Below are 26,401 nucleotides of genomic sequence, written 5' to 3' on the forward strand. Positions count from 1 at the left end.
TTTGAAAAAGAGTGACACATACAGGGTAAAGGTAAAAGGCTGGAGCAGAATATATTATACATCAGCTGAAGCGAAAAAAGCAGGGGTAGCAATCCTGATCTCAGACAAAGCAAAAGCAAAAATAGATCTAATCAAAAGAGATAAGGAAGGAAACTACATCCTGCTAAAAGGCACCATAGACAATGAAGTAATATCATTACTAAACATATATGCACCAAATTATAGCATCCAAATTCTTACAGGAGAAGTTCAGGGAGTTACAGGAAGAAATAGACAGCAAAACTATACTAGTGGGGGACCTGAACCTCCCCCTCTTGGCACTAGATAAGTCTAACCACAAAATAAACAAGAAAGAAGTTAAGGAGGTGAATAGAACATTAGAAAAGTTAGGTATGATAGACCTCTGGAGAAAACTGAATGGGGATAGAAAGGAATATACTTTTTTCTCGCAGTACATGGCACATACACAAAAATTGACCATGTACTAGGGCATAAAAACCTCACAATCCAATGCAGAAAGGCAGAAATATTAAATGCATCCTTTTCAGATCATGATGCAATAAAAATTATATGTAATAAAGGGCCATGGAAAGATAGACTAAAAAATAATTGGAAACTAAATAATCTAATCCTAAAAAATGATTGGGTCAAACAACAAATCATAGAAACAATCAATAATTTCATTCAAGAGAATGACAATAATGAGACAACATACCAAAACTATGGGATGCAGCAAAAGCAGTTCTTAGGGGAAGTTTTATATCTCTAAATGCTTACATAAATAAAATAGAAAAAGAGGAGATTAATGAATTGGGCATACAACTAAAAAAACTAGAAAAAGAACAAATTAAAAATCCTCAACTAAACACCAAATTAGAAATATTGAAAACCAAAGGAAAAATTAATAAAATTGAAATTAAGAAAACTATTGAACTAATAAATAAAACTAAGAGCTGGTTTTATGAAAAAACCAATAAAATAGATAACCTTTGGTTAATTTAATTAAAAAAAAGAAAGAAGAAAACCAAATTACTAGTATCAAGAATGAAAAGGGAAGCTACCACCAAGGAAGAGGAAATTAAAACAATAATTAGGAATTATTTTGCCCAACTATATGCCAACAAATTTGACAATCTTAGTGAAATGGATACATATTTACAAAAATATAAATTGCCCAGATTAAAGAAGAGGAAGTAAAATACTTAAATAACCCCATCTCAGAAAAAGAAATTGAACAAGCCATTGATGAACTCCCTAGGAAAAAATCTCCAGGGCCAGATGGATTTACATGCCAATTCTATCAAACATTTAAAGAACAATTAATCCAATACTATATAGACTATTTGGAAAATAAGTGAAGAAGGATCTTACCAAATTCTTTTTATGATACAAATATGGTGTTGATACCTAAACCAGGAAGAGTCAAAATAGAGAAAAAAATTATAGACCAATTTCTCTAATGAATATAGATGCAAAAATTTTAAACAAAATTCTAGCAAGTAGATTGCAGCAAATTATCACAAGAATAATACACTATGACCAGGTAGGATTTATACCAGGAATACAGGGTTGGTTCAATATTAGGAAAACTATCAGCATCATTGAGCATATCAACACAAAACCAACAGAAACCACATGATCATCTCAATAGATGCAGAAAAAGCTTTTGATAAAATACAACACCCATTCCTATTAAAAACACTAGAAAGCATAGGTATAAATGGAGTCTTCCTTAAAATAATAAATAGCATATATCTAAAACCTTCAGCAAGCATTATATGTAATGGGGACAGGCTAGAAGCATTTCCAATAAGATCGGGGGTGAAACAAGGATGTCCATTATCACCACTGTTATTCAATATTGTACTGGAAACCTTAGCTTTAGCAATAAGAGAAGAAAAAGAAATTGAAGGCATTAGAATAGGCAAAGAAGAAACAAAGCTATCACTCTTTGCAGATGACATGATGATATACTTAGAGAATCCTAGAGAATCAAGTAAAAAACTACTTGAAATAATAAACAACTTTAGCAAAGTTGCAGGCTATAAAATAAACCCCATAAATCATCAGCATTTCTATATATTACCAACAAAGCCCAACAGCAAGAGATAGAAAGAGAAATCCCATTTAAACTTACTGTAGACATTATAAAATATTTAGGAGTCTACCTCCTGAAACAAACCAGGAACTCTATGAAACAATTACAAAACACTTTTCACACAAATAAAATCAGATCTAAATAATTGGAAAAACATCAGTTGCTCATGGGTAGGCCGAGCTAATATAATAAAAATGACAATCCTACCTAAGCTAATTTACTTATTCAGTGCCATACCAATCAAACTACCAAAAAATTATTTTATAGAGTTAGAAAAAATAATAACAAGATTCATTTGGAAAACAAAAGGTCCAGAATATCAAAGGAACTAATGAAAAGAAATGCAGGGGAAGGTGGCCTAGCAATTCCAGATCTTAAATTGTATTATAAAGCAGCAATCATCAAAACTGCTTGGTACTGGCTAAGAAATAGGGAGGTGGATCAGTGGAATAGGTTAAATATGCAAGACACAGTAGTCAATGACTATAGTAATCTATTATTTGATAAACCCAAAGACCCCAGCTTCTGGGATAAGAACCCACTCTTTGAAAAAAACTGCTGGGAAAACTGGAAAAGAGTATGGCAGAAACTAGGCATAGACCCAAATCTCACACCATATACCAAAATAAAGTCAAAATGGGTTCAGACTTAGATATAAAGGCTGATACCATAAGTAAACTGGGAGAACAAGGAATAGTTTACCTATCAGATCTATGGAGAACAGAAGAATTCATGACCAAACAGGATAGAGAACATTATGAAAAGCAAAATGGATAATTTTGATTACATTAAATTGAAAAGTTTTTGCACAAACAAAGCCAATGCAACTAAGATTAGAAGGAAGGTAGAAAATTGGGAAAGAATTTTTACAACCAGTCTCTCTGATAAAGGCCTCATTTCTAAAATATAAGAGAATTAAGACAAATTTATAAGAACACAAGCCATTCCCCAATTGATAAATGGTCAAAGGATATGAACAGACAGTTCTCAGATGAAGAAATTAAAGCCATCTATAGTCATATGAAAAAATGCTCTAAATCATTATTGATTAGAGAAATGCAAATCAAAACAACTCTGAGGTACCACATCACACTATCAGATTGGCCAACATGACAAAACAGGAAAATGATAAATGTTGGAGAAGATGTGGGAAAATTGGAACACTAATACATTGTTGGTGGAGTTGTGAAATGATCCAACCATTTTGGAGAACAATTTGGAACTATGCCCAAAGGGCTACAAAAATGTGCATACCCTTTGATCCAGCAATAGCACTTCTAGGGCTATATCCCAAAGAGATCAAACAAATGGGAAAAGGACCCACATGTACAAAAATATTCATAGCAGCTCTTTTTGTGGTGGCAAAGAATTGGAAATTGAGAGGATGCCCATCAATTGGGGAATGGCTGAGCAAGTTGTGGTATATGAATGTAATGGAATACTATTGTGCTATAAGAAATGATGAACAGGCTGACTTCAGAAAAACCTGGAAAGACTTATATGGTCTGATGCTGAGTAAAATGAGCAGAACCAAGAGGACTTTGTACACAGTAACAGCCACATTATGTGATGACTAATATTGTTAAACTGAACTTCTCAGCATTACAAGGATCTAAGACATCTCCAGAGGCCTCGGGATGGAAAATGCTGTCCACATCCAAAGAAAGAACTATGGAAGTCGAATTGCTATCACTTATTTTTACCTTTGTTGAGTTTTGTTTCATCTTTCTGATGGTTCCTCCTATTGGTTTTAATTTTTACTTACAACTTCACTAATGTGAAAATATGTTTAATAGGAATGTAAATGTAAAGCCTATATCAGATCGTGCACCATCTTGGGGAGGGTGGTGGGGAGGAAGGGGGAGACAAATTTTAAACTCAAAAGCATAGGGAAGTGATTGTTGATAAATCAAAATCAATTAATAAAATTTAAAAAAAATTTTTAAAAAAAGAATTTCATACACAAGAATCTCCCAGCTCTCCTGGTCTTAAACTCCCTCTAGAATTTTTGTCCTTGGTCTTTCTTTAAGGCCTTTGAAATTTATTCTCTCAAGATTTAACTTAGCTGGCTCTCTTCTCCTTTGAGCTCAATTTGCTAGATGAGGTGATCATTTCCCTACCATACTCCCATGATTTCCACCTCAGCCACTAGTTCTTTGTTGTTTGTGAGAGTCAGATATAGAATAGAATTTTGAGACTGTCATAGAGTAGAAAGAGGAGTAAAGTCATAGAACCTGAGTTTGAATCCCGACTCTAATGGCCACGACATGTATGACCATGGGCAAGAGCTTAACCTCTTTGGGTCTCAGTTTCTTCACCTATAAAATGAGAAGGTGGAAGGAGTTGACCTCTGAGGTCCTTTGTAATGCTAGCTCTACTATGATCCTCCTTTAATGCTTCTCCCCCTACTCCCATGCTCAACCAGCTAAATCCTGCTGTTCCCCTTAATCTCTTGACTTCCCTTTCAATTGCGCATTCTGGAGCCCAACATACAATACTTTAAAAAAATAAATATTGATTTTTTTGTTTTTGCAACATAGTCATTTCTGGGAACCACCCCTTCCTTCCTTTTGAAATTGAACTCTTCTTGGTAAGCAAACAAACACCAAAACCAAAAGCAAACAAACAAACAAAAAACCACAGTTAAGCAAAACACCCCACAAAGTCACTGCATCCAACAAAGTAGTAACCACTGGGCCCTAGTTGTCCCCTGTCCTTCTGTCAAGAGCAGAAAGTCCTCTTTCATTATCTGTTCTCTGGGTCTGTTACCGGTTTTTCATTTCACACAGACCTTGACATTCTTTTCAGTCACATTGTTGTCAGCAGTATGTACTTTGCTCCTTCGGTTCTGTTTATTTCACCTTCTGTCATTTCATACAAATCTTCCCACTTTTCTCTGAATTCCTCATATTCCTAATGTGTTGCTACATAGTAATGCTAAGTGAGGCAGAAGATAGAGTGCAGGGCCTGAAGTCAGGAAAACTCATCTTCCTGAGTTCAAATCTGGCCTCAGACATTTACTAGTTGTATGACCCTGGGCAAGTCACTTAAGCCTGTTTGCCTCAGTTTCCTCATCTGTAACATGAACTGGAGGAGGAAATGCCAAATCACTCCAATATTTTTGCTTAGAAAACCCCAAATGGGGTCATGAAGAGTCAGACAGGACTGAAAAATGACTGAAACACATTTTCATCCACACTTCCATTTTGACAAGCTGCTACTTTGTTGCCAGTACTCTGCTTCCACAAAAAAAAAAATGCTGCTATGAATATTTTAGTAAATATCATCTTTTCTTCACCCTCTTGGGACACATGGCTTGTACCCATATTTGATCATTAAGAAACTTCCTTTCACACACTTCCATTATCTTGCACTCATGGAAGCCTAGTTTTTCTGGAAGAGATCTTTGCCCAGGCCAAACTCCGCAGTACTGGTTGCTCCTGTTCTCATGTACTCTGACACACTAGGCCAGGGAGGGTCACTGGCATATGCTTTTCTTGGGACTTGGCCCTTGCCCCTGGGCTGACCTTGAAAGAGCAAATTCTAAACAAGCAACAACATCCTCCCCTAGTCTCCCCAGCCCCACACGTATACATACTTTCTACATATGGTCTGGGAGTACTAAAGTCAGACAAAGAGCACCCACCTGAAGCAAACGAAAGAAAAAAGCACACGAAAGTTCCTCTAGCCCCCAGTGAAAGACCCTGAGGTGACCACATGGGAGGGCTTCAGGAAAGAGGGGTAGCTGAGGGGGTGAGGCTAGCTCTCATTGACAGAGGCAGAGGAGGACCTGAAGCATCTGAGGGTTAGGAGACAGAGCTAGCTGTTATTGCCACTGGAGGAGGTAGAGCCTGGAAAGAGCTGATCCAGAAGAAATAAAATGTGTCCTTCTCTCAGTGATCCTCAGAAGTGCAGCATAGGACACAACGAATAGCCTAAAGAGGTGTGCCCAAAGTGGTACGTGGCAGCTCTCTGGGGAGATGACTTCAGAGAGTGAGTTATTATCTCACTCTCTGTCTCTCCCACCACAAGACTGATCATATGTCATTGTTCTATTTCTGGTGATTTGCCTCCTCTATGTGCAGAGGATAGAAACTCAAATTAAACATATTTTGTCTCTTCCCTACACTGCTCCTGCCACCTGAAGAAAGATCCCGGAATAGAGAGAAGTGCCAGGAGTAGGCTGACAGTGCAGACTGTCTCTGGCTCTGTTGAGGGATGATTGTTAAATTTTCAGCATGATAATTTATACTTCAGAAATCAACCAAACAAATCAGGGTTTAGTTTATTGTTTTGTTGATTTCTAGACTCAAGAAAATAATGGATAAAATATTAATCGTGCAGACTAAACTTAAAAGTGTGTCCTCCATTATTTTTTCAGAGAGCTGGGTGTTACACATTTACCAGTACACTTCTGTGCATAATATACCTATTATATTTCTATGGGTCTTCCTTTGGGATCAGGTCATGTGCAAAGAAGATAACACAAATGGGACAACTAGAGTGAAGAAAGTATATGTTGCATATCTATGGAAATGCATCCGGGATTGGCTGTTGTTGGGTCTAGCCAATGCTACCAGCAGGAATTTTTTGAGCACTCTTTTTTCTTTCAGCTTCAATCCTAGATTTTAATTTGACAGCAAGCTTTAGTTTCCCACTTTCGCCCAATTAGTGCATTCTCTATTATTAACTTTGGCAAATTAAGGAACAAACACATATGTGTGTCTAGTTCAAACCCACCTCCGATGATTACCCTCTATGTGAATTTAATTTCCACAGACCTCTGTTTCTTCACCTGTAAAATGAATGAAGTAGACTAGATAGCTTCTGAAATCCATTCTAAGTCTCACTCTAGCCGCCTAATTCTGATAAAATTTTACCCTACATTTTCTAGAGTGTTGTACTATATATATTTTGTTGAATGGTACATTCATAAAAAGGCAACATGGGTACCTGATAACTGAGGAACTGATTTTCAATGATGGGATTTGAGCTTCAACAAGCACTATTTGTTTGAAGGATCCCTACTGACTTATAATGACAACATTCAGAAAATTTTGCCCTCTAACAGGCAAAGACTCTGGACAAGGTAAATGGAAAAGAAAAATGATGTAATTGCCATGCTGGGTCAGCTATCAAAAGTTTTGAGGCACTCCAGATCCCCAGAGAGATCATTGCTAAGTGTGGTGCTTAGACAATGGTTACTAAACCTGTCACTGTTGAATAAGGGTTGATGAATGAGTTTAATGTTCCTATGATGAAAGCAGAATGAGCTAAGGATAATATAAAAGGCCTATTGAAGGGAAAGACAGATGACTCCTCCTCTCTTGACCCAATACTAATTCTCCAGGCATCCAGGGACCTAGGCCTAACAGCATTTTCCCCAGAAACCAGTGTCCTAATAGTAACATTGTTAGTGATTAGTCAGTTAATAAGCATTTATTAAGCACTTACTAATGTGTCAGGCACTATGCTAAATGCTAAGGAAAGAAATCAAGTCAAAAACATTTTCCCTGCCCTCTGCCCCTATGTGAAGGGCAGGTAGGTAGTGCAGTGGATAGCGTGCCAGACCTGGAGCCAGGGAGAACTGAGTTCAAATTTGAGTTCAAATCCCAGACTAGCTTGCAGCCACTTAAATCTCCATTTGCCTCAGTTTCCTCATCTATAAAATGGGGATAATAATAACATTTACCTCCCAGAATTGTAATAAAGATCAAGTGAGATAATAATGGTAAAACATTTAGCACAGTGCCTGGCACATAGGAAATGCTATATAAACAGTAGCTGGTATTTATTATTATATTCTAATGAGAGAGATAATATGCAATAAATGTATATCAAAGATATATTCTCAAGAGGTTCTGAGTTTAAATCTGGCCTCAGACACTTGACACTTACTAGCTGTGTGACCCTGGGCAAATCACTACCCCAATTGCCTCACCAAAAAAGAAAAAAAAAGATAAATTCAGTGCAAATGGAAGATAATTTCAGAGGAAAGGCACTAGTAGAGGCAGGGAGAGAGGAGGCAAACCAGGTGAACCTAGGGATGTGTGAAGAAGAGGAGGTTAGGGGGAAATTGGGGATCAGGGTGGATGGGGGAGAAGAGGGATCAAGAAAGACATCCTGCAGAAGGCAGGATTTGAGGTGAGTCTTGAAGGAAACTAAGGATTAGTCAGTCAATCAACTGATAGTTAAGAAGCTATTATATGCCAGGCATTGGGTAAACTCATTTTGACTTACTGAAGCCATGAAACTCTAGCAGTTATGGAAAGCTACCCTTTAATAGGAGGTAGAAAAGGTCTCCAAAACTGATCACTATTGGAAAGATATTTCAAAGACTAATAATCAAAGAAACAGGACGTGTGGAGCCAATGGATGCAGCTTGGCTCACACAAGTAACCAAAGAGTTGAAATATTGTGAAGCTCAATGGTTGAACTCATATACAAGTGAGTAATGAGGACAGTGACTGGTCAGGTAAATAAAGGCTCATACAATAGCCCATGAGACTGGTTAGAAGTGACAGATTCCAGCACCATATGTGTCCAAGAATTCTAAAACCAAAGGAGGTACCCAAATAATATCTTCCAAATTGCCATTTTCATTTATACAGAAAAGCATGCGAAATTTGAAAAGTTGAATGGGATCCCAGATTCCTCTATAGCAGTGGTCCCAACTTTTTTTTGTTCCATGAATGCCTTTCAACCAAAAAAAGAAAGAAAAAAGTATTGTGCACTACAAGGTAATTTAATATACCACTTGTAATATTCTGTAATTATTTATTGCTCATGATATCATAAGAGAATTTTTATCACAAACTCTTTGGAGCATCATCACAAACCCTTGTGGGGTTCATGGACCACTCAATGGGAACCACTGCTCTGCAGAAAAGATGAAATTATATAAATACTGATTGAGTATAGCTGGAAACTATTCTGTATCCTCTAAATAGATATGTTAAGCCACTAACAGTAAGTCACTTAACCTCCCTGGTTTCAGGTTCTCATTGGTAGTTTAAGGGGGGCTGGAGGAGGGGTTGGATAAGATTCAATTCAACAAACATTTATTAACTGGCTACTAATTTGCAAAGCACAGTGGTAGCTGGTCTCATCCCTTTCAGCTCTAAAGTTCTATGAGCCAGAGGCTATTGTGAGGATTCAAAGAAATGTAAGCAATAGCCTTTCCCCATTTCCTCTTAAATCTAGTGCCTTTCTTCTGATATTACTTCCAATTTATCCTGTTTGTATCTTGTTGGCATTTACTTGTTCCTATATTCTCTCCTGTTAGACTGGGAGCTTCTTAAAGGCACAGTGTTTGGGCTTTTCTTTGTATCCCCACTTACTATCGTGATACATAGTAAATACTTAAGAAATGTTTATTGACTTAGTTTAACTTGACTTGGAAGAAATAGTCCCAGTCCTTCAACATCTTTTATTCAGTTTAGAGAGAAAACCAATATTTGGTAGCTTAGGGATATCAATTCAATCAATTATCTAATTCATTGGGAAGTTTGGGGCACTTGGAATATATTTCTCTCTCTCACTTTTAGAACTTAAGGAAACAGCTCCAATAAACCATAGATTTTAGTAGAGAGATTAGTCTAGATTAGAGATTTAGTCCAGATTCTTACCCTTTTGCTGCGTCATGGCTTCCTTTGGCAGTCTGATGAAACTTATGGACCCCTTCTTAGAACGTTTTCCAAGCATAAAATAGAATATGTGATTACATAGGAATCTCATTATACTGATATATAATTATTGAAATGCTAAATAAACAAGTTCATGGATTCCAGATTAAGAACATCTGATTCAAATTGGTCAGTGGAGGGAGGAAGTTGTAATGGTGGAGCTGAGGTAAAAAGTAAGGGAGGTCAATGGTAAAAGAAGATATAAAACTCCTGGGGGCAGATTGTGTTCCAGGTAATTGCCACTTCTCCCTTTGTTCCTTTACTTATCCCTTGCCTGCTCTTTGGGATCAGTCCCTGAGCAGGGAAATAGAATTCCTACTGCCATCATCCCTCTACCTCTATTAGGACTAGAGCTCAATCTCTCTTCCAAATTCCTTTACTTTCCTCTCCCTGGATTCTTTCCTCAATCAATTAAGCATTTATTAACCTCAACTTTGTGTCAGTCACTGTGCTACATGCCTCTTTTCTACCCAATCTCTTCTCCCTAGACTCCTCATTCAATTAACAAGAATTTTTTTTTTTTTAATCCTTACTTTGTGTTAGGCACTGTGCTGGGTGCCTGAGATACAAAGATAAAAATGACAGTCCCTGCCCTCAAGGATCTTTCATTCTACCAGGCTAACTACCTCCTCCTTTCCCTCCTCCTAAATATCCCATTACTGTCATCCTTCCAATTTTCCTCTGCCCTAACCCCCAGTGTCTAGAATACTTCATTTGTAAATTTGGGTCCTAAATCCTATACTTTTCCCTCAAATCCTTCCTCCTTTTGATTCTCTTCCTTTATCCTCTCATTTCTATCACCCCTTTCCTCAAGGCCTCTACTAGGTTGATCTCATAACTCAGTTGATAAGCTAAGTCATCTCCACCCCCCCATTATTCTAGTAATAACAATAATAATAATAACAATAATAATAATAATAATAATAATAGTAACAATGTATATAACATTTCAAAGTTTGGGAAGTACATCACATAAATGATCTTTTTTGAGCCTTACTTCCCCCCATTTCTTAGATACTCACTTCTTAGATGAGATTGGTTCAGGGACTTCATTCTTTCCTTCTCATCCCAAGATGAGAAAATGCAATGTCAAGGTGGCAACCAATCATTAGTAGTAATATTCATGGGATAGGAATGAGGACATTGCTGCCAATAAAGAGAATTCACATGGCTATTAGATAAGCCTTTTTTGAAACCTCCTGTCCTTCAGCCCAACTTTCAGAGTTTGAAAGCATTAAGGAGTCAGAATGGTCTTAGGCCCCCTAGAGAGAGTTATTTCATTTCACCCCAGCATAGGGACCTTCTAGCAACCCAGAGTACCTCTGTGCTGTAGATTATAAGGTCTCTGTTATTTTCCCAGGACCTATAGACCTGGTAAGCTATGCAGATTTGTCTTTGAGCTCCTAAAGCAAATCTTGTACCAGACACAGAAACTGCTATAACCAGCTCACAGTCTTCTACTATGCTGTAGAAAAGACTTCCCTTCAAATAGGGGCTTCCTAGATGTCCTCCAATATCTCTTCAAACTCGGTTGCTATGATCATAAATGAAAGTTGAAAGCCTTATGGAAGCATCTCTAACTTCTGAAGCTAATATATCATGGAAGGCAATTACAGAATTTTCTCCCTAGTGTCAACTCTCAGAATAAGAATACTGACCACCTAAGCTATTGTAGTATTATTGATATCACTCTTCTCAGTACCCTAGAATAATTTTCTAATTGCCTCTTGCATTCAATTATGTGATACTGTTGTTGTTGTGGTTGTTGTTGTTGTTTAAAAGGCTTGATCTAGAATAAGGGGGGAAATGTCTATGGGCCAAAGAAGAGATCTCAGAATCTAATCAAAGAAGCATCAAAGGTGAAGAGGTTCAAATGAGAAATTGAGATTATACTAGGAAAAGTCTTGAAGAAAAGAAATTTTAAGTTGGTATTTTCCATTTAAAAAATAGGTGGTTGCTTTCCCAAGGACAAACAAACATGATTAATAAGCTCATCCCAGAACATGACAAAGTGGAAAATGCCAAAAACTAGAAAAATGCCATATTGTTCCCTTAAACAATTTTTAAAAGATCAATTTTAATTAACTGCTCTCTTCAGTAAGTCATTTACTCTTTTTCAGTCATTGATAAAGTAAGCAAGTAATTCCATTCAATTCAACAAATATCTATTAATTGCTGGGTATATGTCAGGCCCTGTGATTGGCCATTAAGGACATAGAAGAGCCTTGAACTTCAAGGAGTTGATTTTTTTCTACTGATATCTTCCAATTTAAATTTTTTTTTATGATCTTCTGAAAAACATACCAAACCACTGATGTCTCTTGAAGTCTTTCTTGAAGGGTGTGGAGTCACATAATCAAGGATTTAGAGCTAGAAGGAACCCTAGAGGTGAACTAGTTACTAGTCCAAACTCTCTCATTTTACAGATGAAGAAACTGAGAAATGACTTGTTCAAGGTCACTCAGGAAGTAACTATCAGGTTGGGGTTTCACCCCGGTGCAAAGATTCCAAAATCCAGTGGTGGTGGTGTCTGCCTACATGACACATTCCTCCAAAGATACACTTTTCACTGGGGTGGAGCAGTAGAATCAGTTTAGGGGAAAACCTCAAATGTCTGCAACATCCTCCTGAAGGAAACAAGTTTTAGGCTAGGGCATGACTGCATGGGTTCAAAGGTTCTTTCTGAGGCAGCAATAAATATTTGATCAGCTGGTTTTGCAAGCCAGATCTTGCTCTTCTACTTGGCTTTTTCTTAAAAGTAAGTGTTGTTGATTCAAAGAGTCCATACCGTCCTATGTTCAATGTGTCCATACTTTCTCTTTAAAGTTTAGAATGTTTTGAAATCATCCTCAAATCATTTGTTCATTTTTTTTGAAAAGCATTTAAACATGTGGTAGGGTATGTTAGTGGATGGAAAGATGGCTTTGGAATCAGAAAACCTCGGTTCATACTTTATCTCTGCCACTTAAAAGCTGAGTGACTCTGAGTAAACTCATTGAATCTCTTGGGGTGCCTAAAATATTCCCTAAGCTTAAGAATAAGATTAAAAAGTTAGCTACAGAGCAGGTGCTAATATGCACTGGTAACGGGAGTTTCCTCATCTTCTGGAGTTTCCAGAGTGAAATCTCAGCTCTGGTTACATTTGTGTGTGTGCATACAGATACAGATATACATGCATATAAATATATAGTACATTATGTAAGATTATATGCATGTGTGTATGTGCACATGTATATGTATTTGTATTGTGTATGTGTGTATATGTATATGCATATATTTACTGTTATAACAAAGGCAAAGTGTAGGGGCAGACTAGGGGAGCTCTAAAGAGGCAGAGGAGAGGGTCAAAAGTTGCTATGGTGGGGAGGAGGATGAGTAGCAATGGCTTCCTCCTGAGAGGGAAGAAACATTCTGGCCCAAGCTTACCAGAAATCTCTCTCCCAAGGAAACTAGTTAATTTGTTTCCAAATGCTTTGTTTATATAAGACTTTAATTATAGCATAACCAAATCACAAATATTTTACCATGGGAAAATTTAAAGTCATTAAAGCAACTTAAATCCTGCCCCACCCTTTTCAGACAGACAACACAACTATTAAGCAATTAATGCATGTTAAGACATTTCCAATTTTTTTGGCTTTAAGTGGCCTAGTTCAGTCAGGAGGCTGAAGCGTAAAAGCACTGCCTATTCATTATATTTCTTGATGAGGTGAGGGGGGTGGTGAGGGAAGGCCGAGATCCTATTTATTTTTAATGGAATTCCAATCTCCATCCCCCACAAACTCACAAAACAAGACAGCTTTTAACTCATTGCAAAACAGGAGTGGATACTATTTGAGACTCCTACCATCCCAACGAGCTCATGAGTCAGACTTGGACATCAAAACCTGTTGAAGTTTCCTTCCTTTTGGCCTTCTCATTTTCAGGCATTACTCAGAGCTGCATTTGGCTGATATTTGGGGCTGTATTTTGTTATGGGTTATTCTCAACAGGAAATTTATCAGCTTCTCTTTCTAAGACCAAAATAGCATCTGTTAAGGTGCCAACTTAGTTTGTGTGTAAATGTAAACTCATAGAGGATTTGAAAGGCATCCGAAGGAGCCAGAATCCTCTGCAAGAAAGGTGAAACTAAAGGGATATGGTTTGTATATAGCTGGAAACTACTCTGTATCCCTAACTTCCATAAGTTTTTAAGCTGAGGGTTGCACTAAGACTTTTCAGATCTCCTATATCAAGTCACAAAGAGGCCAGAGTTTAGGTAGACTTCATTTAGGCAAATGCTGTCTCTAAGATAGTCACTTATGTTTTGGGATTTTTAAACAGACATTTGTTTGTTTGTTTTTTTACTTTTGAACCACTTTCTCGATCCTCTGTTTACATTATTCCATTTATAGATTTTACTTTCACCTCTATTTCTTCCATTATGGTGTACTCTCAGAAACATCAGCTCATGAAAGAAGCTACATCAAATGGAAGTAGTGTCATGTGATGAGATTTGCTCCATGTTATGAGGCCCAGTCTCATGACCCTACTGCCCTCACCATGATCATTTTAACCTTCTAAAGCCAAATTAAGCTCCACATGAGGAACTTCTTCTATCAATGTAATTCTGCCCCTCATAGCCTTAGAGAATTCCCTGGGGACACCAAGAGTTGGTTAAGCAACTTGTCCAGGGTCACACAATCAATACATGTCCACTTTGGACTCAGACCCAGGTCTTCCTGACTGTGGAGCTAGCCGGCTCAGATTTTTACACCCAGTAGTTTAGAATGAAGTAAAATTATCTCCTTTCTTCTGTAGAAGCGTAAGAAAAACATTCTTAGTGAGTGATACTTACAGTCTTGCCCTCTGGTACTAGTCTTGAGTAGCAATTTAACCAAGTAAATGCTAAAAGATATGAATTTCATTTGTTTTCTTACTCATCTCACCTGGGCTAAGGGAAGGACTATACAAAATGTCTATGAGCTACCACAATTAGAACCTATTTGAAAAGTTGGTTGATATTCATGTTCACAAAAGCATATAAATTTCAAACAGATAAAGCCGTGCTATAGTAGGGAAAAAACCTAGCTCTGGAGTCGGAGAATCTGTTCTGCTATTTATTCTTTATGTAACCTTGGAAATGTAACTTTTCCACACTGGACATCTATTTCCTTATGTGTAAAATGGATAGACACACGGTGCTTTGGAAAGAGCACAGAATCTGGAGTTGATGGCGCTAAATTTGAATCCTATCTGTTACCTGTATAATGAAGCCACCTCACCTCAGTTTTCTCATCTGTAAATTACATGACTTCTGAGGTACAAAATTTGGTTCAAAATCCTATGAAGAATAAATTATGATTAGTTATTTTTCTTTGTTCCCATAGATTCCCACCATCTGAAGTTACTTTAATTTACTTAATTTGTTAATTTCATTTCTCTTTCATTTCTTTCTCTTCATTTCCTTTGACTCTTCTCCTTGGAAATCTAGGGACAGTTAGGTGACACAGTGAATAGTTCATTTGGATGTAAAGTCAAGAAAATCTTAATTGAAATCCTGATTGAAATATACACTGGCTATATGACCCAGGCAAGACTTAACATCTCTATGCTTTCATGTATATAATGGACAAATTGGGATCAATGGCCTCAAGGTGACTTCCAGCTCCAAATCTAAGATCACATAATTTCTTTCTTAAATAATTTCTGTAGTTCTCCTCCTTTAATCTATTCTCAGTTCTAATCTCCACCAAATTATTGAGTTGCTCCTCATTAGGCTGTAAGGCATCTGTGCTTGGGAGAGAGACGTGAGGGTAGTCTGTGGTGTACATGCTTAAGACAAAAATTAACAAGAAGCAGGTAGTAACTACTGAATGAGCAGTATGAACAGTATGCACTATCATAAAATTACAAGGTTTTTGTTTGTTTGTTTGTTTGTTTTTTAGCTGGAAGGGAACTTACTTGTTCCTTCTTACTTATCTCTATTTCTCATGAGGGTAGAGTTGCTAGAAGACCAAACTTGAATCCCCTCTTTTATGCTACCTTTGTTATTATTTCTTTCGTAGACCTAGCTACTTCTTCATTTTTTTCTATTATAACTCAGTTTTAGAAATGTCAGTTCATGAAAGGATCTATGTCAAATGGAAGTTATGTGATAAGAGATGCTTTTTTGTTGCTACTTGTACAGCCTGGTCCTAGTCCTTTGCCCTCACCGCAATCACTCAAGACTACTGAGGCCAAGTTACTTATCTCTATTTCTATAATCATCACCATATATACTGACTGTCCTTGGGGATTCATACAGCCCTATTTTCTGAGATAACATATGCTCCTAGTTCATACAGATGAACATAGCATTTTTGAGAAAGTAGACTCCTAATGTGTAAGTTAGGTTTATCTTTGTAGAATACATTACTTTGGATTGGAGCTTAACCTCCTTTGCTTTGGGCAATATACTATTCCACTTTCTTCTCCAATTTGTTATAACTGCAGAATAATCCTAGGTTATTCAAATTAATGTTGCTTCAAAACTGATGGTCTTTCTTTTGGATGCTTGCAAAATTTGTTGTTTGATTGTTACTAAAATCGTGTCATTTAACTACTACCAGAGTTTTAAATATAAGGTTTTGCTCTGGCAGTGAACTATGGATTGGATCTACCACTTTGTTGTCTGTTTTTAAAAGTTCAGGGCAGTTCAGTATAGTATTTGCTTTCTGTACATTCCTTTGGAATTCAGGGATTTTAAGGTAGGATGTTTTATTTTATTTCTTTTTCTGGGAGACCTGTCATCCTTAGGTTACCCCTGTGCATTCTGTTTTTAAGGTCAGATAGTTTGATGAGTATAAAATTCATTCAGTATGGGCAGTACTAACATAATGTAAATAATTGTACTGCCTAAATCAATTTATAGATTTAGTGCTCTATAAATCATAAAATCAATGAATTATATCATTTTATAGAGCTAGACAAAATAATAACAAAATTCACTTGGATAATTAATGGAATCTTCAGGAAAAATTGAAAAAATATGAATGAAAGTGGGATGACACTTCCATACTTCAAATTATATAGCAATATTCATCAAAGCTATTTAGTTCTCCTAAAAAAGAAGATTAGTAGAACATACTAGATAAATAAGAATTACAAATAATCAAATTCAACAATATAATATTTGATAAATCTAAGAATACAAATTGCTTTGGAAAAATAGCTACATTATAGTAACTGCTGGTAAAACCAGGAAGCAATTTGGCAAATATTTTCTTTAGACAAGTATGTAACACCATTTAACACTTTGAGTTCAAAGTGAGTATGTGAAGGTCACACTACAAAAAAAAAAATATGGAAGAGTACTAGGTTAGGTACTAATCAAGCAAAGGATAGAGTAAGTTAAAAAAGCTAAATAGATCATTTCCAACACCTATAATTGAAAAGACTGAGCAGAAATAAAACCAATACAGTTTGAATAAAAAGGGAAATGAAAATAATTGTACCAAATCTCTACGATAAGCATCTGATATTCAAGATATAGAGGGAATTAATATGAATACATGTGAATAATAGCTATTGACAAACATGACAAAAACAATATAATTGAAAAGAATAAGTTGCAACACGAACAAAAAAAGGATGACAGTTTTGTAGTTGTCATGTCCACACTTGGATCCAGAGAATTTTTTAGTATGCCTCTGTTCCTTCAAGGCAAAAATTGAGGACTATGAAGTTGGAATGCTACATATTCTCTCAGACATTGCTGCTGTGTGGGTTATGTTTTCTTAATTTCTTTTAAAAATCTTTGTTACAAGGTATTACTTGCTGTCAGGAGAGATTACTGATATATTAAGAAATAAATATGATTTTGAAAGACAGTAATAAAAATAACAATAAAAAATAATTCCTATGTGTTTTAAGTTGTTGTTTTTCACTTGTCTTCTGCTAAATTTTCTCCTATTTCTCTATTTTTGGTTCCATAACTGTCATTCTCTCTTCCAGAATCTGTTCTTTGGAGAGATTTTCTATAATATATATATATTTTTTTCTATCCTATTCTTTGTTTTTCTAAATCTTCATTGAGATCTCTGAGTTCTAATTTCTTTCAACAATTTATTTTCGAGGTTTTATTTCTCTTTTGAACCATTTTGTATCTCCTTGCCATTGTTGCATGATTTCTGTAGAATAAACAAGATTCTCTTTATATCAGAGCATGTTGGTTTATTTTCCTTTATAATGTATTTGTTCATTCTTTTTATTTTTAGTCATTTTTCCTCATGCATTTGTTTGGTTTATAAGCTTATGAGCAGGATTTTCACCCAGGGTTTCTCCCTTAGAGTTTTGGTCTTTTGTTCTTCATCTTGTATTTCATGCCACTTGTCTCTGATTTCCCCTTTCACTTTTTGGTCTCCTCTCCTTCCACAGCTGAACAGATGTTTCCCAGGTTTGGCCTCCTCAGGTAGAGTTACTGCTATGGGAACTTTCAACACTGAAGCACGTGTTTTAGAGGGTGTTTGGCCTCCTTGGGCTTTATATGTTATGTGGTTTGTGGAGTTAGATTGCTAAGTGTTTGCATTAAGTGTTTAAACTCTCCAGTATCGTTTCATCAGGTTTTTACCTGATGAAGTTTGTCTCCATGACTTATTCTTTGTCTAGCCTGGAAATATCTTCTAATTTCTAATCCTTCCAAATTGTTCTAATTCATCTGGGTTAGACTAAGTGGGTATGGGACCTTTCGGTGAACCTTTGTTGCTGTTCAGTCATGTCCAATTCTCTGTGACCCCATTTGGGGTTTTCTTGGCAAAGATGCTGGAGTGGTTTGCAATTTCCTTTTTTAGCTCATTTTGTACTTGAGGGACTGAGGCAAACAGGGTTAAGTGACTTGCCCAAGGTCACACAGCTAGTAAGTGTCTGAGGCCAGATTTGAACTCAGGAAGATGAGCTTTCCTGGTTCCCAACCTAGTGTTTTACCCATTGCTCCACCTAGTTGAACATAATTCCCATTAACCCATAATAGTCCTAGGTATATGCTCCACTCTTTGATCTAATATAATGACTCTGTTAGCAATATGAATGAAGTAATATTCTACTTTTTTTTTTTTGCTTTTAGGCAATTAGGGTTAAGGGACTTGCCCAGGGTCACACAGCTAGGAAGTGTCAAGTGTTTGATCCGAGGCTGGATTTGAACTCAGGTCCTCCTGACTTCAGGGCCAGTACTCTATCCACTGCACCAACTAGCTGCCCCAACATTCCACTTTTCAACCAACCCACAGTGAATTAACTTTGGTACTAGCCACACAATCTCCATACAAACATAACATAACCCCAAGTGAATTCTTATGAGACAATAATCAAATTTGAGAGAGCCCTGCGTTAACCCCTGCACCACACCACAGGACTGCACAATGATTTTTTCCCCCTCCTGTTGGTAACTGTTCTCTGTCTTTTAATATAGTGTTTATTTACCAAGTGGCTTACATAAACCAAGATATTTATCACTTGTCACAGCTGCTTACTCCCGGGATTTAATAATCTGTTATTTCCCTTTGTTTGTTGTGGTTAGACTACTTTCATGGAAGAAAATCAGGAATTTCTAAGCAGAACAAAGGCCTTTAAGAGTCAATGGAATGGAAATATTAGCAAACCAATTAAAGAGCTCCTTAAGGGTAGGGCCAATGCTTTGTCCAGGAAGCTTGCTTCCCCAGCTGCAAAAGATCTTCTGGGGTTTGAACCAGATAAAACAAAAGGTCCCTTCCATCTCAAAAATCTTGTGATGCTATGATAGTATATACTGTCCATACTGCTCATTTGGCATTCACTGACTGGTTATTGTTAGTTATTATCTTATGTGTATACACAGCAGACTACCCCCGCCTCCAGCCCTTCCAAGCACAGATTCCTTATAGCCTAATATGAGGCAGTTCAGTGAGATGCTCCCCAATATTCTCTTCTAGCTCTAATAGCCTATAAAATTGAAACAAAAACATCACTACCTGTGTTAATCCTATCTTGTGGCCTGCTGTCCTTTGGGAAACACAATGTGACTGATTGATGTGATTGATTCGTATTTCCTTCAGAATTCCTTAATTCCTTGCATCATTGGTTTCATGCTAGGTGTCAGATATTTGTTGCCTTGAGACCTTGCTTTTTGTCTTCAAACACTGTATTTCTTCCTGGATTCAGTCATATCTTTTGTCAGTTCTGGCAAGCACATTCTCCAATAAAGAGTTACCTGTTTCCTCTAAGCATTTTCTTAGATCAGAAAAAAAAAAAAGCCAAAATGTTCTTAGAATGAACTCCACTAAGTACATTTTCCATCTCCTGAAACAAAGGATTACATAATCTTATAATTAAATGCTCCTGGACATGCCACCCAATCAAAATATATTCAGTATTTTATTAATTCTCTTTTAATTAATTATAATAACACAATGATCACACAACGCTTAAAGAACTCTAATGAACCTATTAAGCTCTGCATCCACACAGGCCAGACCTCCATGAAACAAATGTTTCCAGCTCACTGTATTTAAAGGAGCCAACCTTGTTTTTGAAATGGAATTTGATCAAGAGACATGGGAACTATCTTTTGGGGATGGTCTCCTCCTCCTTCCCCTAAGTAATTCATTAACTCTAGCTCTCCTATCAAACCTCTGCTTCTACTTTAGGTGCAATGGGATCCGAATGCTGCTGGAATCTCTTCAGAATTGATTCTACCAGTGCAACTTCACCATCCTCACCAGTTCTCATGATACTGTGGCCAATAGTCTAGATCTTTCTTTGCTGGTTCTGGTTTCACCAGAGCACTCAGGAAGTTGCTGTCTTTCCACTAAATGATCTACAAGCATGGGTAGAGAAGGCAGCTGGCAGAAGAAAGTTACAATAAGCAAATCAGAAGCAATGCTTTGAGACTTTAAATTGGGGTCCTTAGCTGTTTTGCTGGTATGTTTGGAAGTCTGCTGAAATCTATGAACCCCTTCTGAGAATAATATTTAAAAAAAATAATGAAAGGAAATGCTGTATTTCGGTTAGAGATCAATGAAAATAAGCTACTTTTTCCCCCTTCCAAGTTCATACACCTCCGAAATTGATCCATGAATTCCTTAGGGTTTGGTGGACCCTAGATTAAGAATTTTTGAGTTAAACCTTTCTTGGGGTCTTCTTCTTAAGAAACTGGCTGGGGTTAATAGATGGAAGAAGGTTCCCATTCCATTTTATTTAGAGAACCTTCAGATTTTAGGTACTCCCTCTCACCACCACCATCACCACCCGTACACATATACATACACTTATTGAGTGTTTTTCTATACTACACTCCTGGAGTATTCAGCATTTTATTAATTCTCTTTTAATTAGTTATAATAACAGAACATTCACACAGTGCTTCAGGAACTCTCATGAACCTATTAAGCTCTGCATCAACTCAGGCCAGACTTCCATGAAACAAAAGGCCTAAATCCCAAGAAGAGACCTCCTTAGCACTTCATTCTTTCTGTCAATGGCACTGGCACCTACTCCTCCATGTTCTTGAGTCTTCCCTTTCTCCCATTTCTTATGTCAGTTAGGTTGCCAAATACTGTTGGTTCTGCCAACACAATATCACATTTGTCCCTGCCCCTATGCCCATGTTATCACCTGATTCCAGGCCATCATTGTCACCTCTCCAGATTTTTATGAAGCCTGCTACCTCTCCTCTCTCCTTTGCACTTTTGCCTCCGTTCTATATTTAATGGGGGTCTGGAACTTGTGCAGGTTGTAATCAGCTAGCTTGGCTGATGGAACCTTTCTCTCTGTGTGGACAATAGTAGAGAGCTTGCTTCCAACTGTGAAGCATGTATAGATAGTCTAGTACCTAGTCAGCTAACCATATGGCGAAGGGGGCCTCTGTGGCTTCAAAGACATCCACAAAGTCCATTTAGCTTCATCTATTACCTCTTTGCTTCACTTTTATCGGGGGCAACTCACTTTTTTGTGATCTGGTGAGGGACCATGTGGTAAAGGGAAAGGCCTTAAAGGCATTTTCTCTTCTAAGGCCATATGGCCCCTAGGAGATGAGCCTCAGTCCTTTGCCTTCCCCTTTTTTTTTTCTATTCTAGATGAAGTGTCTAACACTTAGTACAGAGAATGAGCCATAGAAAGCCAGAAGTTGGAGTCCAGGGGGGGATTTTGCAACCCGCACAACATCCATGCATTGCAGAACTAGGAGCAATCTTTAGGCCTAATATGCAAGGTCCTAGCCAGGCAGACTCATCTAACAGTCATGCCACATCTAGACATGAATTGAATTGGGCGCATATTATGTAGGAACTGAGCTAAGCTGTGAGCCCTACCCTGTCCCCCTACACACAAACTGAGGTGATATAATAGAGATTATGTACTCAGAGGTAATAAGGATCATTCATTCTTGCTATATATTTAAAGAAAATATTACTTTGTAAAAAAAAAATCTACCAGATTTTCCATGTTAAATGAAACTGAGGTGCAAGTCACAGACCCTTAACAGTGTGGTGAACTCAGCCAGTGGAGGGGTCTGAACTGATAGTAAAGATACTTCAATCCCCCAGGGTTGCTGTCTGGAGTCCTTAGGGCAGACATAGCAGCATGGCTCTGGAAGAGGAGCCAGAGCATATACATCATATTTCATATTATTAACAGAATTATTTTTCCTGTGCATGGATCTAGTCATGGTTCCCCTCTGTTCAAAAGGTTCCCTGCTGAGTAATTTGTAAAGTTCAAAGTTCCTTTACCTGGCATTTATGGTTTTCCATAATCTAGTACCAATCTTCCTTTTTCCAACTTCATTTCATACTGGTCCTCCTTACATTTCCCTCCTTCCCTTCTCCCATTTCCCAGGTTCTAAAAGTCCTTTATTTCTTGGTAGGAGTGTCAACACCCTGCTGGTACAGCTGGAGGGCTGGTACCTATGGGGCAGGTGGTCCTGGAAATGAGGGTGAGGATGAAAGGCAGGAAGGTGATAGGTGCCTGCTGTCTGGTGATGATGATGATGTAACAAAGATGAGATTTTCCATGGGGATCAACAAATAGAGAGATAATAAAGACACATATGCTGCTGCTGCTGCTTCTGGGATGGAAAAGTAGATCAGCTGAGGTTATGGACAGTGGCCCCAGGACATGGAAGGATCATTAGTCCAGGCCAAAATTCCCAACACCAGAGGAAAGAGGAAATATGGAATCAGGGGCATGTGGGTGGGTTGAAGTGTGCAGGGGAAGGGTCTGGCTGCTCACTGATGAGACAAATGTTTATAGCTGGGTTATGTAGGAGTCAAGGGCCAAGCCCCAGGTGGAAAGAAATCATCAGCAGTCAGCAGAGGGTTCCAAGGCAGTATTTGTCAATGAGGTCCTAGCAGAATGGCCAAAGCTGATACATATAGCAAGCCTTCTGACTTGGTGTAGAGATCAAACTTCTTGAACTTCTACACCCCTATTAAAGATGGGAGTGTTGCAGAGATGCACATATTCATCACCTCTGTGCCAAGGGTAGAAAGAATAGAAACAGATCATATAATAAGCTGGGGTGGGGAGAAGAATTTGTTGAACTTTATCATTTGGCACGTGTATCTATCATACCCCCAGGACATCAACACAATCCCCAGGACACAGTAGGAGCTATATATCTCATATTCACTGCAGTATCAAAGATCCTTGGTGTCAACATTGCCCTGAAAAATCCAGTGCCAGGAAATAATAGATTTTTGAGGGTGACAGATTACAAGGAAGTTGTTTCTATCTATTGAGCCTGTGGCTCATTAACCATAACCAGTGTTTTTCCCAGATCATGTAGCAACCCCACAAGGTGGACCTAGCCCTTTGTCAGAGAGACCTTTTCATACATCCTCAACTATCTGGAATGCATGGAAAGAGTTGTAAATGTCTGTCAGGATTAGACTTCCTCATCAGCCCACCCAACAGCCCATAACTCTACATCATAATAATTTTCCTAAATCCTACTAGCCTTTAAACTTTATGAGGACAAGGACCATGTCTTAGTTAAACTGTGTATCTCCTACATAGTGGTCTATACACAAAAAGGCAATTAGGATGGAGTGAGAAGTAGACTTATAGGCTGAACCTTTAGTAAATGTATGTTGCATTTTGATTCAAGAGTAAACTGTTAGTACTTAGAATAAGAAACAGAGGAGCAAAACATTGATCTTGGGCCCCCAAAAAACTAGGGGACCTTGTCTTTTTATATCCTCCCTTAGTCTACAGCCGAATTCTGAGTTAGAAAAGCTTACTTTCTAAGGAGAAAGATGATTCAACTTAATAGCATATTCCTGAAGAGCCAATGAGACTTCTGTAGCAACTCAAATGCGCTCTGCACCCAAGAGAGAACATCTGTATGGTGCACCAGTACACCCACACCCACTTCCAGGTACTTTTGAAGTTTTGTTTCATTCTTTGAAGTTTGCCAGTCTACACTGCTGTCTCTAGATCTGGACAGTGGACATCAAGCAGTCAAGTATCTCTCTCTAGCCATTGGTTAAAAAAAAATATTCCCTGGAACTTAGTGTAGAGAGCCATGTCAGAAAACTGACAACAGCCCTAGGTAATCATTCTGGCTCAAAACAATCAAGAAATCTTCTCTGAATGTCTGTAGGGACACTGTGATAGGGACAGAAAAAGGGATCAACCTTCAAGGAACGTGAAATCTAGTTTAGCACACTAAACATGCATATATGAAAAGAGAGCAATATAAAACAGCATGTGACAATTCTGTACTGGCATGAGAATTGGAGAAGGAAGAAATTACCATGGTTAAGGTATAGTCAGAGAAGTTTTCAAGGACAAAGGCAAATAAAGTCATCAAGCATAAATACCCACTAACCATCAGGCACTGTGCCAAGACCTGGGGATACAAAGAATGGAGAAAAAGAATAACAAAACAAACAAACAGACCTTGTTTTCAAGGAAGTCACAGTTTAATGGAGGAGACAACATGAAAACAAATACATATGAATGAGAGACATATATATACTTTCCCTCTGAGATCATGGCCAATGTATATGGCATATTGGCCATGATCTCAGAGGGAAAGCACTAAAATTAAGGAAGATTAGGGAAAAAAAATTAGAAGAAGGTAGTACTTCAGTTGAGACTTGAAAGAAGTTAGAGAAAAGTGATGCTTGAGCTGGTCCTTCAAATATGGGTGGGTTTGAATGGGCAATTAGTTGGTGGAGATTTGGGGAAAGAGAGTGAGCAATAGTGCAATGGTAAGATACACAAGGTATATTTAAGGGAAAGTGAGTAGTTTAGTATCTAAATATATACACTCAGAAATCAGGCACATAGAAAACAGATCCAAAGCTATGAGATGGAGGAGATCATTAAAGGGGAAAAATATGGAAAACAGAGGGCTGAGGACTAAACTTCTGAGAATGCCTGTACTTATGGGTTGGGAAAAGGTCACAGCATCAGAGATCTCAAGGTGGAAGAGATTTCAGAGGCCATCTAGTCCAATTCATAATGTAACAAGAATCCCTTTTATAATGTACATGGTGATTGGTCTTGTAGTTTTTCTCAAAGACCTCCAAAAAGGGCAAAATACTGATACGAACTCAGGTCCATCACTTTACCTCTTTAGAACTCAGTTTCCTCATTTGTAAAGCAAGAAGTTGGACCAGAAGAGTTCAAACATCCCTTTCAGCTCTAAATATAAGATCCTCAGGTGAAAAAGCCTCTCTGTGTTATAGAGAGAAGGTAATGCTAAATGAACAGTGTTCTAAAATTTCAGTCCAGTGACTCATCAGATTTAGGCTATAATTTCTAGGTGGGAAGTTTTTCTATCTTCTTTGTACACAAAATGCATTATTTTTGCTCTACGAATTCATTTAAAGGTTTTGACATTCTAAAGAATGAGAAATTGACACCCAATTTGAAAAATTATAGCCTGGTATTCAAACATTCAAATTAATTAATTCTCTTTAAGTCTCTCTCTCTCTCTCTCTCTCTCTCTCTCTCTCTCTCTCTCTCTCTCTCTCTCTCTCCTCTCTCTCTCTTTCTCTTATATATGTAAGTAAAGAATACTGAAGCAAACCATAATAGCTGATTTCAGCAAAGGAAAACATATTTTATTAAGAAGTTATATGTGTTTCTTTATGTTCCCAACCCTACATAAAAAGGGAGCCATGGACTAACACCGAATTGTTTTTCTCCTGCCTCCCATGTATTCTGATGAGTTAGGGTGAATTATGCTTTGTACCACGGTAGTTACGCTCATGCTTCTTCAATGAAAGGCTGTGATTCATCCTTTTGGAGACCACCATCCCACCACACCTAGTCCACACCTACAACTTCCTTCTTGCAAAAACCTTTCCTGAACAGCTCAGTTCTATGATTCCTCTCTCTTGCCCATCAATGGTATTTCTAGACCACGATGCTTCAGGCAACTGGTGCTAACACCTCCCTTAATCTTATCCCCAGGGAAAAAAAAAATTATAAAATAGATAAAGGGGCTTTCAGATCTGCTTCTGGGTCTGGAGGCCAACTATCACTATTATCACTGTAAGGTATAATTTTAATCATAGTGAAAGGTATTAGGACAGCATTTGGGGGGGGAGGGCCTTCTTCAAACCCCTTATATTACAGCAAAGGCTGATACCCACCAGCGGCTAACCCAGAGCAAATG

The 26,401-nt window shown here is 37.7% G+C and overlaps 1 long non-coding RNA gene across 1 annotated transcript; it reads right to left on the reverse strand.

The window, feature by feature from the left end:
• Positions 1-6,756: 6,756 nt before the first annotated feature.
• Positions 6,757-22,683, reverse strand: LOC110207276 (uncharacterized). The gene is made up of 5 exons (XR_002324115.1): positions 22,503-22,683; positions 19,749-20,007; positions 10,806-10,929; positions 9,727-9,781; positions 6,757-6,893 (listed from the first exon to the last, which is right to left on the reverse strand). It is a non-coding gene; the product is annotated as an uncharacterized LOC110207276 (long non-coding RNA).
• Positions 22,684-26,401: the final 3,718 nt, after the last annotated feature.

This window comes from Phascolarctos cinereus, unplaced genomic scaffold, assembly GCF_003287225.1.
Source record: "Phascolarctos cinereus isolate Bilbo 61053 unplaced genomic scaffold, phaCin_HiC Scaffold_2;HRSCAF=192, whole genome shotgun sequence".
NCBI classification, from domain to species: domain Eukaryota; kingdom Metazoa; phylum Chordata; class Mammalia; order Diprotodontia; family Phascolarctidae; genus Phascolarctos; species Phascolarctos cinereus.